Here is a 12,547-nt window from a genome sequence, read left to right on the forward strand (position 1 = left end):
TCAGCCTCCTGAGTACCTGGGATTACAGGCACACATCATCACACCCAACTAATTGTTGTATTTTTAGTAGAGAAGGGGTTTGGTCTCAAATTCCTGACCTCAGGTGATCCACCTGCCTCAGTCTCCCAAAGTGCTGGGATTACAGACATGAGGTTTTTTTGTTTTGTTTTGTTTTTTTTTGACACAGAGTCTGGCTCTGTTGCCCAGGCTGCAGTGCAGTGGCGCTATCTCGGCTTCCTGCAACCTCCACCTCATGGGTTCAAGCAATTCTCCTTCCTCAGCCTCCTGAGAAGCTGGGATTACAGGCGTGCGCCACCACACCCAGCTAATTTTTGTATTTTAATAGAGATGGGGTTTTACCATGTTGACCAGGCTGGTCTCCAACTCCTGACCTCAAGCAATCCACCCACCTTGGCCTCCCAAAGTGCTGGGTTTACAGGCATGAGCTACCGCGCCCAGCCCCCCCCCTTTTTTTTAAAGAAAATAAATTTTATTGTGTATACTTAAGGTATACAATGTGATGTTATGAGGTACATGTACATATAGTAAAACAGTTACTAGAGTCTAGCAAATGAACACAGCTGTCATCTCTCATAGGCACGTATTTTTCCTCTGTGGCAAAAGCAGCTACAATCAACTATAATCTACTCATTTAACAAAGATGCTGAATGCAGTACACTATTAACTAAGTGTGTCTTCACATTGTACATTAGGTCTTTCCACTTGTTCATCCATCCTGCATAGCTGCTGCTTTGTGTCCTTTCACATTTACCTCCCCATTTCCTCTCCCTCACCCCCAATACAGGTAACAACTGTCTTATTCTCCATCTCTGTGTATTTGACTTTTTTTAAAAGATTCCACCTGTAAATGAGGCTGTGCAGTATTGGTCTTTCTGTGTCTGGCTTATTTCACTCAACATAATACCCTCCCTATCCTCCCTTCATGTTCATTCATGTTGTGGATCTCCTTTTATTTTTGAGACAGAGTCTTGCTTTGTCACCCAGGCTGAAATGCAGCGGCGTGATCTTGGCTCACTGCAACCTCTGTCTGCTGGGTTCAAGAGATTCTCGTACCTCAACCTCCCGAGTAGCTGGGATTACAGGCATGCACCACCATGCCTGACTAATTTTTGTATTTTTAGTAGAAATGGGGTTTCACCATGTTGCCCAGGCTTCTCTCGAACTCCTGGCCTCAAGCGATCTGCCTGCCTTGCCCTCCCAAAGTGCTGGGATTGGAGGTGCCAGCCACCACACCCAGTCCTTCCCTTCCTTCCCTCCCTCCCTCCCTCCCTTCTTTCCTTCCCTTCCTTCCCTCCCTCCCTCCCTCCCTTCTTTCCTTCCTTCCTTCCTTCCTTCCTTCCTTCCTTCCTTCCTTCCTTCCTTCCTTCCTTCCTTCCTTCCTTCCTTCCCTCCCTGTTTCCCTTCCCTTCCCTCCCTCCCTCCTTCCTTCCTTCCTTCCTTCCTTCCTTCCTTCCTTCCTTCCTTCCTTCCTTACCTCCCTCCCTCCCTCCCTCCCTCCCTCCCTCCCTCCCTTCCTTCCTTCCTTACCTCCCTCCCTCCCTCCCTCCCTCCCTCCCTCTCTTCCTTCCTTCCTTCCTTCCTTCCTTCCTTCCTTCCTTCCTTCCTTCCTTCCTTCCTTCCCTCCCTCCCTCCCTCTTTCCTTCCCTTCCCTTCCTTCCTTTCTTTCCTGTCCTTCTCTCTTTCTTCACTCTTTCTTTCCCCATTCCTGTTGAGTGCACACATTTTCTTTACTCATTTGTCCACAGTGGACACCCAGGTTTCTTTCCTATCTTGCCTGTTGTGAACACAGGCATGCGGCTACCTCTCCTAGGTGGTGATTATCTCTCTTTTGGGTATATACCCAGAAGGAAGATTGCTGGATCATGTGGTAGTTCTATTTTTAATTTCTTTAGGTGGTTCCCAGTTCTTGCTGCCACTTCCTTTTCCTTGGAGAGATGAGTAGCAGACAGGCTGAGGATATCCATGAGCTGGAAAAGCAGAGAGCCCTGCTGCCCACAGCTTGCATGTGAAATCTCAGGTCCTACAGCTCTATGCCCTACTTACCTCCCCTGGTTCCCCTTCCTCCAGGGGAAGGAGAAAATGGGAGGGCTTTGCAGTGAGAAAAGCATTTTCCCCAAACAATGACCGGGAAATACTGTCTCGATTGCTGCTCCTGACATGTGCTGCCCTCTTGGCAGAGTTACTGGCAGGCTTATTACACCTTGCAAATGCTGATGGGCCACAGTTCCCAGAGTCGGAGTGGTTCGCCCAGCGCGGGCCGCCAAGGCCTCTTGGTTTCCCCGCCACAGGTGCCAGGTGCGCTCTCCACACCCCTCTGTTGGCCAACCTTGACCTTGAGCAGGGGCCCTGGCCAGCTCTCTCAGCCTGCTTGCAGGTGGGAGGCCATTCTCTGCTGACTCAGGCCCAGACTGGGGCAGGTGCATGCCTTCAACCCTGTGAGTAATACTGGCTTTTCATCTTCCAAGGGCCTTTCCAAGATTAACCAATTAGTCACCTCCAGGAGAGCTACAAAGCAGATTATTATTGTCTTTATTAAGCCCATGGTGGAGGAAGGAAGGAAGTGGAGTCCCCATCCCAGGTCAGTGAGAAAACTGGCAGAAGAGTGTGGATTTGGACACAGGAGATGACAGCCACTCGGGATTTCCTGGGGTGTTGGGTGGGGGACGAACCAAAGGCAGGTAAAGTAGAGGCTGGAGCTTCTCACTGGTCGGGGGCAGGAGACACCACAGGGAGTATGGGGGGAAGGACTGGAAAGGCTTAGGCCTATGGAAGAGGGCATCTTACTGAAACCAGAGCCAGTGGGTGAAGAGACAGTTTGGCCTCAACGGACCCGCAGAGGGCTCTGCCCGATGTTCTAAAGAATTCAGAAAACCGCTGCTGATTGTGCTCGAATCACTCCGCCTCTCTGAGCCACCCAGATATTTGTGAAATGAGCCTTGGAACACTTTCCTTTTTGTATCTGTTCGAGGATTTTGATGGACTAAAAATGATCACAACACAAGTCATTCAAGCACGTTGCAAATAAAAAGTGTACTATGAAAGCTTAGAAGAGGAAGAGGTGGACTTTGTTCTGGTTCACTCTGAGCCACAGGTGTGTCTCCCTCAGGTGCACGATGCAGAAAGTTAGAGGGTTTTAAAAGGTAAATCCAAGTCCTGGTGACAGAGTGAGAACCGATGCACCTTCTGGAAGCCAGACAGCAAAGCAAGCCTTCAGTCAATCCTGTCTGCAGCTGCTTTTTATAAACTTGGCATAAATATGTGCTTGGGAACGCCAGGACAGTGTGTCTGGAAAATATTTTCTACCATTAGAAAACACACACACACCCCACACATAACACACATGCACATAACACACACACGCACACACACCACACATAACACACATGCACATAACACACACACGCACACACAAACACAACACACACAGCACACATGCATACACACAGCACACACATACAACACAATACACATCTACTCATACACATGACATACACACATAACATACACATACACACATAGCACACACATAACACATACATACACACCACACATAACAGACATGCACATAACACACACATAACATATAACACACAAACAACACACAACACACATACACACAACACACATACAACACACACATAACACACTCATACACACATAACACACATACACACACACATAACATGTAACATACAAACAGCACAAACATAACCTACATACACATACATGCAACACACACAACACACGCATACACACATAACACACATGCACACACATAACACATTCATACACACATATACACACATATACATAACACACATACACATAACACACACATATGCTCAGAAATGACAGAAATCATGCGTGGTACTGAGTGGCTTCACGTGTGTTTTTTTTCATTACTTCCTCAGTTCATTGTTTTGCTGCCAATTTTAGAAGGCTGTAAGTCATAGTTTGTTGTTAAACTTTGTCAGTTAAAATGTAACTGTAAGAACAAAGTCATCGGGGCTGCTGTGGTCAGATGGCTTTTGGAGAGAATGCATGGTGGAAGGCGCGCTCTCCTGTGCTCCGGGACGGCTGCTAAGTAGTGTGTCATGGGTCTCCGGCATTTTCTGGTGTGTGTTACACACGGTGCCCACAGGGTGGGTAGTCCTGACTCTTCTGGGCCCTGAGTTCGGCATTTGTGCCGCAGCTCCAGAGGGCCACTTACCAGAGGAAAAGAGATGTGATGAGTCAAACTGTCCCCATTTACTCTGTGTGACCCGGGAACCGAGTGCGGTCTCGTCAGGGGTGGTGTGTTACAACTTCCCCACTTCTGTTTCTCCTAGAAATGACGGCGTCCACTTTCTCATAAACCTTGGCCCGGCAGAAGTGAGAAACTGAGAGGCCCAAAGGGAGTGCCTGGCTTGGTTTGAGGATGGAGAAGCACAACTTCCTCACCCTGACTTGGGAGAATGGAAAAGCCAGGAATGGCAAACAGCCTCTGTGCTTGGAGACCTCTAAGCTGTACTGTTTGGTTTGCTGTGAGACTGGAAGCCTTTCGAGGGCAGGGCTCTGTGTTTTTCCTGAGGAGTTCTAGTGCTAAGACAAGGCCGGGAACACAGTGAGCCAGCAGGCCTTTACAAATGCTTGTGTCTTAAACCACATGGAAGACAAGACCCCAGCAGGCCTGCTGGGAGCACAGCCTTCAGTTTAGTGAGGTGGGGGGAGGGTCCTTCCTCTTTCCAACCCTCCTTTTCTGCCTGCTCTTCCATCTGCTGTTCTTCCTCATCTCATTATCCACTCTAGTGAAGGCTGGGGACTTTGAAGGGAGCAGGGGGAGCCAGGGTGGGAAAAGGGGGGCTTTCTCAGTGACCAGGCCCCCACACTTTGAGGCTGGGTGTCATCTTTGTGGGGCAAAGCTAGAGTTTGGACCATTGCTCTGAAAACTAGAGCATTGCTTCCATCTGTGATCTGATCAGGGGATTATGGGCAGGGCTGATAGGTCTGATGCCAAGCTCTGCCCTTGCTGGTCAAGCTACTTTCAGGATAAAGCACTGCTGTCTCTGTCTTTGATTCTCCATTTGCCGGAAGGGCACTCGTACCCCATCTGCTGAATGTGGGGGGACACTCCCTGTACCTACCCGTCCAGTGCCTTGATAGGAAGTGGAAAGGCCTATTCACTGCCCAGGTACCAGGCCCTCCAGGCCCCAGGGTTTTGTGAATTTGGAAGGGTTTGTGGCACTGGTTTTGAAAAGGATCATGTGTGTTTCTGCTGGCATGCTCAGCGCTGCCATGTTTCTCTTTTTGGGCTTCTTTCTTCCTTCAGAACAAGAGGTTCTTTTTGTTGTTGTTGTTTTGTTTTGTTTTCTGTTGTTGTTGTTGTTGTTTTTCAGATGGAGTCTCGATCTGTTGCCCAGACTGGAGTGAGGTCACGTGATCTCGGCTCACTGCAAACTCTGCCTCTCGGGTTCAAGCTCAGCCTCCCAAGTAGCTGGGATTACAGGCGCCCGCCACTGCGTGATATATATATATATATATATATATATACACACACACACACACACACACACACACACACACACACACACATAAAATATATATATTTTTTAGTAGAGATGGAGTTTTGCCATGTTGGCCAGGCTGGTCTTGAACTCCTGACCTCAAGTGATCCACCTGCCTCGGCCTCCCAAAGTGCTGGGATTACAGGTGGGAGCCACCATGCCTGGCTTTTTTTTTTTTTTTTTTTTTTTAATCTCTTCAATAAATACATACTTCAAAGCTACTGTGCTCAAGGCACTGTGCCCAGTCTGGGCACCTTCGTGAACAAGACAAGTGCCTGTCTTCATGGAGTTTTCATTCTAATGGGGAGTGATCGACATAGGCCAACTCACCCTGCAAATAACTTTTGCTTCCAGTGATGCCTCCAGCAATGAAGGAATGGTGCAGATTGCTAAGAAGGGGTACAGCAGGGAAGCTGACTTAGTCTGTGGGAGTGGGTAGAGGGTCCCTGGGATTGCCGCCTCACCTCTCAGGGCCTTACCTGTGAAATAGGCGTACCACCATTTGCTTCACAGGGCGACCACGAGTAACGGGTAAAATAATGCCTGAGAAAAAGCACTTTGATTCATGCTGTCTACGTCATAATTCCTTCCTAATAAAATCTTCAGTGACTAGTCTCTCATATCTATGTTTTCTCTTCTCCTTTGAATAGTGTGATTTCATAATTCAACCTTGCCTGGACAAACAGGAAAACCCATTCCGAATTCCAAACTGGCTTTAGAAACATTTTCTTGGAGGGTGATGGGAAGTGGGGTGGGGGTTTGGGAAGGGACGCTCTCCCGGCTCTTTCGTTGCTGTCTGGTTGCCAACTTCAGTTCCCCTGCGGATGGCTTGTGAAGAGCGCGCGTCAGGGGACATGCCCTCATCCTCATACTCCGGGTGCCGCCCACCTGAGACCGCTGTGTCCTCTGGCCACAGCTTCTCAATACTCTGTCTACGGGGAAATATTTTAAAGACTCAGGAAGTGAACTCATTTAAAAAAATGTCCTCCCCCTGCTTTTCCAAAACAGTGCAGCCTTCCTGGAAGAAAGCAAACAAAACAAGTGTGGCTGTTTAAAAAACGATTGGAAAAGCCATTCTGAACAGTGTGAGTTTGCACAGCTCTCCTGGGCGGATGTGTCACCCTCGGCTGGGCTTACTCTCTGGCATCTGCGTGGAGAGGAGGCAGGGCTGCCCACGCAGTCTTCTCAGAGGAGGCAGCTGATGGCTGAGTGGGGCCTGGAGACCAGTTCCCCCCAAACAGCCACGGGCACTTCACACTTGCAGACCTCAAACACACAGACAGACGCGGCTGTGAGTCCACATGCGTGTGCGTGAGGCCGCGTCCAGCTGAAATTAGCACAATGATCTAATCGCCGCCAAAGCGCGGACGACTTCTGCTCTGCATGTGGTGACTATTTTGGGTTTCTAGGTGTTCGCATGTGATTTGTGGCATTCGCAGTGTTGTTATTAATAACACCGTTGGCTGTGTGGAGGCTGAGGATGAAGCCTTTTCATTTCAGCCATCTGGTCAGAATGCTTCTCCTTTGATGAGGGAAAAAACCTTTGCTGTGTTTCAACTGGAACACTGCCTCCCAATTAAGGTGACAGCAGATCGCCGAGTCGCCCTGTCTTTGCAGGAAGAGCCAGCCAGGCTCTACGTGCTGCTCTGTCCGGGAGGGAGAACGCCTTTCCTATCGACTGTGGCTTGGTATGCAGTTCAGGCTCTGGCTTGAAGGGATGCTGGGCCAGGAAAGCCAGCATGTGGTGTTTACCGGGTTGGCTGGCTTGGCGCTCAGGTTTTCCACTGTCAGGCAGTGACAGCGCCGCTCCAGACGCTCTCAGGAGACGTTCCCCTGCTTTCATAACAACGAAGGGCTTTTTTGTTTTCTGACTCATCTTCAGAAGATCTCCCCCCACTTCGTTTGAAAGTAAATATAATTAGTAACAGGCAGACATACTGTATATAGCCAGCCCTGCCTATGCGAGAGAGTTATAATTAAACCTGCATGCTGCCTGCTGTGCACTGTCGGCGAAAGGCCTGGCTGAAGTCCCCTGTAGGGAGAGGGTTTATCTTGAAGCAGCAGCCTGGGGTGGGTGCTGCAGAGAGAGAGAGAGGCCTGTCCCACCTTTGAGTCCAATGTCCAGTCCAAAGCTAAGACTGAGCTGTTGACCAAAGGGGAGGTGTGCCCATGGGCCCTCAGCCTGCCTTCGCCTTGGTTCTTCTCCGTTCTCAACCTTGGGCAGCCCTGGGGGACCCTGCGTGGTCAGGGTTGGGGCCGGCCCCTCTTGGGGACAGAGTGATGGTGGCCAAGTATGGTTGTCATCGTAACTAGGTGGCTGCTGCCACTGCTGTCGGCTCAGGAGGCACCTGCCTGCCTGCAGGTTACGATCTGCCCTCCCCAGGCTGGGGAGCCAAGACCACTCGCCTTTGTTCCCAGCTCCCTGCCCGGGATGCTGGCAGCAAAATCTAAGCCCCGCCCTGCAGGGCAGGAGCTCAGGTAGGTTACCCCAGGTGACCCTCGGCCCTTCTTCCTGGCTAAGGGTAGGTTGGGTGTTTGGAGGCCACTGTCCAGGCCCATAGAGAGCTCAGATTCTGCTGAAACCAGCGGCTCAGGCAGCCCCAGGAACACGCACACACCTTGTGGGCAGATTCTGGGACCGCAGCATGGCCAGCGGGCTTGGTGACACAGGCTTGCAGACACAGGAGAAGCTGCTGTGCCTCCCGCCCCTCCGGGGGGTGCGGCGGTGACCGGATGACTAGTTGGCACAGCACTTTCTTGGCCTGGATCGAATGCAACAGGCGTCATCTGAGCCCCGGGCACCTTTCCCCAAGTTGCTCAAAGTGTTTTCCGAGCAAACAGTTGTTTCATAACACCCGTGAGAAGTAGGTGGGGTGACAAAGCATTCTTTGTCCCTGTCTTGCAGATGGGGGAATTGAAAAGCTGCCGGTCCTGGTGGTGAGGCCAAGAAAGGGAGAAGGTGCTCTCCTGCCCGGGGCTCTGGGCGTGGACTGCCGGGGCCAACTCGTGCCCCGTCACCAACTCCTGTGGAAAGTGGGGCAGCCCCAGCAGAGAAGGAGGCCAAAAGTGGAAGAGGCCCAGGGCTTTTCCCTTAGCACTGGAGGCCTCAGATGCAATGGCAGGAGCTCGGCCGTGGGCCTCACTGTCTGAGGTGTTGAAACTGGCCATTGGCAACTCGAGAGTTGTTGGTGCTCTCTCCTGCTCAGCTTGCTTGAAGTTACTGGACTCTTGGAGGGATCAACAGATGCTTTTTGAGCACACTGTTCTGGCCCAGGAATTGTTCCATTCCAGTGGTAAATGAGGGGGATGTGACCCTGCCTTTATGGTGCTCATAGGAGACAGTCAACACATAAAATTAAGAAGAAATCATTTCAGAGAGTGACATGCTATAAGGACAATAAAAATGCATAAGGGGACAGAGATTGGCTAGAGGGGAGGGTAGGAGAGGAGGAAAACAACTATTTTATTTTATTTTATTTTGTTTTGTTTTATTTTATTTTTGAGATGGAGTCTCGCCCTGTCGCCCAGGCTGGAGTGCAGTGGTGTGACCTCGGCTCACTGCAAGCTCCGCCTCCCGGGTTCAGCACTTCTTCTGCCTCAGCCTCCTGAGTAGCTGGGATTACAGGTGCCCGCCACCATGCCCAGCTAATTATTGTATCTTTAGTAGAGACGGGGTTTCACCATGTTGCTCAGGCTGGTCTTGAACTCCTGACCTCAGGTGACCCACCCCCCCTTGGTCTCCCAAAGTGCTAGGATTACATGTGTGAACTACTGCTCCTGGATATTTTATTTTTTGAGACAGGGTCTCACTCTGTGTCCCAGGCTGGAGTGTAGTGGTGTGATCATAGCTCACTGCAGCCTCAGACTCCTGGGCTCAAGTGATCCTCCCGCCTCAGCTTCCTGAGTAGCTGGGACTGCAGGTGTGCACCACCATGCCTGGCTAATTTTTAAAAATATTTTTGTAGAGATGGGGTTTTGCCGTGTTGCCCAGGCTGGTCTTGAACTCCTGGGCTCGAAGGATCCTCCCACCTGAGCCTCCCAAAGTGCTGGGATTACAGATATGAACCACTGTGCCTGGCTGAGCAAAAATTTTAGATAGCGAATCAGAGACGGCGTCTGCACGAGCAATTCCACAAAGGGAAGAAGGAGCCAGACTAGGGGACCAGCATTCCAGGGCAGGAAACAACTGGGGCAAAAGCCCTGAGAGGGGAATGAGGGTGGCCTGTCCAAAGCTTGGAGGAGGACGCTGCTCTTGGATGGTGGCAAGAGACTGTGTGAGGGCGGTGAGCAGGGGTGTGGTCCTGTAAGGAGGACCTTGTTGGTTGTGGGGCCGTGTGTGACTCTGGATGCTAGGGGAGGTGATACGTAATGCAGAATTTCTTGGGAAGGTGGTGCTGACATTCTTTTCTTATGGATTGGATGTGGAACATGATGGAGGAATGAGTTAAGGACAGTCTCCAGGTGTTTGCTGGAGGTGGAAGACAGAGCTCTTGATTGTGATGGGGAAGGCTGGGGAAGACCATGTGTAGAGGGGAGCGAAGAGGGTGGTCTTAGGGATGGCAGTTTTGAAAGACCTGCTTCTAAGTGGCTGTGAGTGGAGCCTGGGCATCTGCGTTTCTTAAACTCTCCCTCTCAGATCGTGGAGAAGAAAGGGAGAGGAATGAACTGCACTCTTTGTTTTGTTTTGTTTTGTTTAGACAGAGTCTCTCTCTGTCACTCAGGCTGTAATGTAGTGGCAGGATCTCGACTCACTGCAATCTCTGCCTCCCCGGTTCAAGCAATTCTCCTGCCTCAGCCTCCTGAGTAGCTGGTATTACAGGCGCCTGCCACCATGCCTGGCTAGGTTTTTGTATTTTCAGTAGAGAAGGGATTTCACCATGTTGGCCAGGCTGGTCTTGAACTCCTGACCTCAAGTGATCCACCCACCTCAGCCTCCCAAAGTGCTGGGGTTACAGGCGTGAGCCACCACGCCAGGCCTGTGCTTGGTTTTGAATTCGCCCAAGCCTCCCAGGGCTCAAACTCCATGATTTTCTTTTTTTTTGAGATGGAGTCTCATTCTGTCGCCCAGGCTGGAGTGCAATGGCGTGATCTCTGCTCACTGCAGCCTCCACCTCCCGGGTTCCAGGGATTCTTGTGTCTCAGCCTCCCAAGTAGTTGAGACTACAGGCACGAGCCACCACGTCTGGCTAATTTTTGTATTTCTAGTAGAGACGGGATTTCACCATGTTGGCCAGGTTGGTCTCGAACTCCTGACCTCAGGTAATCCACCCACCTCGGCCTCCCAAACTGCTAGGATTACAGGTGTGAGCCATCGTGCCCAGCCTAAACTCTATGATTTTCAAGGACAAGACTCCTGCTTCCAGAGCTAGAGGAGGCCTGCTAATGGTGCTTCGCCATCAAGGAAAGGAGACCAGCCGGGGTTGGTGCATGGAGGGCAGTGAACACCCTCCTGCCAACTGGCCTGCTGTCCCTTCCTATCCAACCCCCAGCCCCCTGCCATTTACATCCAGATCCTTGGTAATTTGCCCTTGAGCATCATTATTAGCCTGATACACACACACACACACACACACACACACACACATATTTTTTTTTTGAGACAGAGTCTCCCCCTTGTCACCCAGGCATGAGCCACTGCACCTGTCCATTATTAGCCTGATCTTACTACCTGTGGATGAAGAAATATCCAAGTCCTGCCTCTCTTTTGTTTGATAAAATGGAATGGTAAAAATTTAGCAATTGGCTGAGTGCGATGGCTCACGCCTGTAGTCCCAACACTTTGGGAGGCCAAGGTGGGCAGATCATGATGTCAGGAGTTCGAGACCAGCCTGGCCAACCTTGTGAAACCCATCTCTATGAAAAATACAAAAATTAGCCAGGCATGGTGGCCGGTGCCTATAATCCCAGCTGTTCGGGAGGCTGAGGCAGGAGAATCACTTGAACCCGGGGGGCGGAGGTTGCAGTGAGCTGAGATCGTGCCATTGCACTCCAGCCTGGGCGACAGAGTGAGACTCTATCTCAAAAAAAAAAAAAAAAAAAAAAACAGAGCGAAAGACAGAAAAGGATGGGCCCATGTGAGCAGCAAGACAGTTCCACTAGGCAGGAGGGCAGGGATTCTTTTTGGCCACTAACTTGGCATGCAGTTTTCGAAAACTTGCTAATTCTTCCTTAAGTATATACATTGGAAGCTACAAGATTACTTGCATCAGTGATAGTGGCCTGAGCCCACCGTTTTTTTGTTTTGTTTTGTTTTCTGTTTTTTTTTTTAAAAGACAGAGTCTTGCTTCGTCACCCAGGCTGGAGTGCAGTAGCGCGATCTCAGCTCACTGCAACCTCCGCCTCCTGGATTCAAGCGATTCTCCTGCCTCAGTCTCCCGAGTAGCTGGGACTACAGGGGTCTGAGCCCATTGTTGAATCTACCTACTGTATCTCCTCGCAGGCTCAAATAACAGCCATTAATGCAATGTAGGTTCCAATTCCAAGTCTCCAAGCAATGATTTTGGGGCAGAGGATGTACTATACATACACCTATGGACACTTCTTGGCATCGTATTACAATGCTTTACAATGTGGCATGGGGTTTGTTTCTTAGATTTTACACAGGAAGTTTACTTACTGATATATAGGTTAAGCGTTCCAAACCAAAAACCCAAAATCCTCCACAATTTGAAACTTTTTGAGCATCAGCCTGATGCTCAAAGGAAATGTTCACTGGAGCATTACAGATTTTGGATTTTTGGATTTGGGATGATCAACTGATAGGTACATTAGGCAAATATTCCAAAATCCAAAAAAATGCAAACTCCAAGACACTGTGATTCCCAAGCTATTTATTTATTTTTTGAGATGGAGTCTTGCACCGTCACCCAGGCTGGAGTGCAGTGGCGCGATCTCAGCTCACTGCAACCCCCACCTCCTGGGTTCAAGTGATTCTTGTGCCTCAACCACCTGAGGAGCTGGGATTACAGATATGCATCACTACG

The sequence above is a fragment of the Macaca nemestrina genome, chromosome 1 (assembly GCF_043159975.1).
Source record: "Macaca nemestrina isolate mMacNem1 chromosome 1, mMacNem.hap1, whole genome shotgun sequence".
Taxonomy (NCBI): Eukaryota; Metazoa; Chordata; class Mammalia; order Primates; family Cercopithecidae; genus Macaca; species Macaca nemestrina.